General features: G+C 42.8%; 1 long non-coding RNA gene across 8 annotated transcripts in view; it reads right to left on the bottom strand.

Moving 5' to 3' along the window:
- Window positions 1-336: 336 nt before the first annotated feature.
- LOC119345897 overlaps window positions 337-2225 on the bottom strand; it is a 4227-nt gene continuing 2338 nt past the window's right edge. For 2 of the 8 annotated variants that reach the window (XR_005167250.1, XR_005167251.1), the window contains exons 4-6: window positions 1053-1298; window positions 737-917; window positions 337-657 (exon numbers count right to left, since the gene is read on the bottom strand). This is a non-coding gene — a long non-coding RNA (uncharacterized LOC119345897). The remainder of the gene's footprint in view (window positions 658-736; window positions 918-1052; window positions 1299-2225) is intronic. The other 6 variants (XR_005167255.1, XR_005167256.1, XR_005167257.1 and 3 more) reach the window with 5 other exon arrangements.

Raw genomic sequence — 2225 nt, 5'->3', positions numbered from 1 at the left:
TGTCACCTCTGCGAGCCGCCGTGTCGAAAAATGACTTACGCGGCAAAACATAATCCAAATCGGCATAAACATTGTTGCTTTGCTAATCTTTACCTATACTAGTAAACATGCCCGTGCGTTGCAACGGGTCCGATAAATACGGCTCAAGACCCCCACAATTCAACGTCTTCTATTTCAACACGGTGTCCCACCCGTGTCACCACTTGTCTTAGTCCCTCACCGACACCGTGTCACCACTTTTCTTAGTCCCTCACCACCGGCGATTACCGCAGTGTCCTCTAATTACCGGGCAAAAAATGAAATGTAACCTGCTTCATGTGCCATTATGCAACATTTTTATAATCTAATTTTCGCAAACATCAGAAATGAGGTTACACTGAGTATTTTTTTTTTGTATGATGAAATTTGGAATAAGAAATAAGGCTACATGTGCACGGATCTTCTAAGACTGCTCTGCGGCAATGAACTGCACTTGTTGAAAGTCAGAAAAGAAACCAACGCCAGTCACCACAAAACTATGGGGGTGATAATGGAAGCCACCCCCCAACCAAATCTTTGGAATGTAATCCAGCCTAACAGCATCATCATGAAAGTTGCAAGTCCAGTTGCGGTAGAGAAATCACCCATGAAAGATGAGTGCTCGTTTGGACTGGGGAACTGCCAAAATGAATAAGGAACCATGAAAAGGTTAAAGGAGTACAAGGAAAGAAGAAAAACAAAAGCCGGAAAAAATTACCTGTGCCTTGAGCTTCGATTTCCATGTGACTTACACAAAATTGATTATAATGCCATATGCAACAACTAAGGTAGCAAGGCCCCTCACATATTTTGAAGAGATCAGAACTTTCATACTCTCTTTCATGCTAAGCTTAGGTTTGTTCTGTTGAAACAATGGCTATATTCACAACTGTGGTGATCTGAAAATGATTTAATCAAATCAACTTGAGCAAAAAGGGCTATCATTTGATAAGAAAGCTGACCAAAGATAAACTCAAAATTCCATATGGCAGGCACAATAATGACATGGACAAATAAAGGCATCACAAAGGTACCTCAAGGAATTAGAACTGAAAGGTAAGGCTTGCGGCCAGTGACCGGAAGTAGAATATGCTTAACTTGGGACAGAGCATTAATCACTAAAGCACTTCCAGATTCATTCACTTCAGCCCTCACTGGTTACAAAGCAAAGGCAAACAAATATCAAACAGTGGTCTCAGCTCAACCATCCATCGTACCTCTTCAAACATAATCAGAAGGATGTTCTTTGCAAGTTTGATTACGAATCACCACAAATTTCCCTGCTAAGAACAAAGTCAAGCATGGTGAACAATTCACTAACTTCGGTGCAGCAAAGGAAGGCCAATACATTGTCAGAAGCGCAACTACGCTTGGTCAGACACACAATCATTCAAACATCACATGAAAATATCAGCATCAGCAACCTGAAACCACTGCACCTCGCTCCAAGTCAAAGCGAAGTAACTAATCTTCAGTACACGTAGTGACAGCACAAAGAGACGACCAAGCAATCGACGTACAAATCTCAAGAAGACTTCAAGTCAGAGGCCGCCACCCACACGCCTCCGTAGGGAGCCCGGCCGGGGCCAGTGGACCATGGCCATAGGCACCACCGTCTGGGAGGAGCAGCGCTGGTGGCCGGTAGCACTGCCCCCGCGGTGCATTCCGAAGGCCACGGCTGCGCCGTGGGCGCCGCCTCAATTGCGGGCTGGTGCGCTTAAGAACGAGCCTTGCCGGCCATGTGCCATCGCCTCGCGGAGCGTCTTGGCCAAAAATATGAAACCTAATGCTATGCCCTGTTTAAAACTTTTTATAAAGTAAAAATATTTCAAAAAAATAGACATCACAATTTTCCATATGTATCACACACTAACGTTTAGACTTTGTAGTTTTTTCTACAAAGATTGACCACATATTCAATACCAGTTGGTGAAATAGGAACATATAGTTCTGCATTTCCACTCTACACAATGTTATTTCTCCAAAAACGAATCCATTTTTAGATATTTGTCATATTTCTGAACTTCAAATTGCTCATTGTTTGAAGTATTCAACAGTCTATACACAGTCAGGGCAAGATTGGACAGATGATACTAAAATTGCAAGGGTAAGAAGATGGACCAGACACCAGATTAGTGGACAACCATGGGATGACCTGCTAAAATCTGCTTATGTATAATTCAGAAGGGAGTCAGACTAATACATGA

This window comes from Triticum dicoccoides, unplaced genomic scaffold (genome assembly GCF_002162155.2).
Source record: "Triticum dicoccoides isolate Atlit2015 ecotype Zavitan unplaced genomic scaffold, WEW_v2.0 scaffold33036, whole genome shotgun sequence".
Taxonomy (NCBI): Eukaryota; Viridiplantae; Streptophyta; class Magnoliopsida; order Poales; family Poaceae; genus Triticum; species Triticum dicoccoides.
The sequence above is the reverse complement of the archived record's forward strand: the minus strand, read 5'-3'. Positions and strand labels throughout refer to the sequence as shown.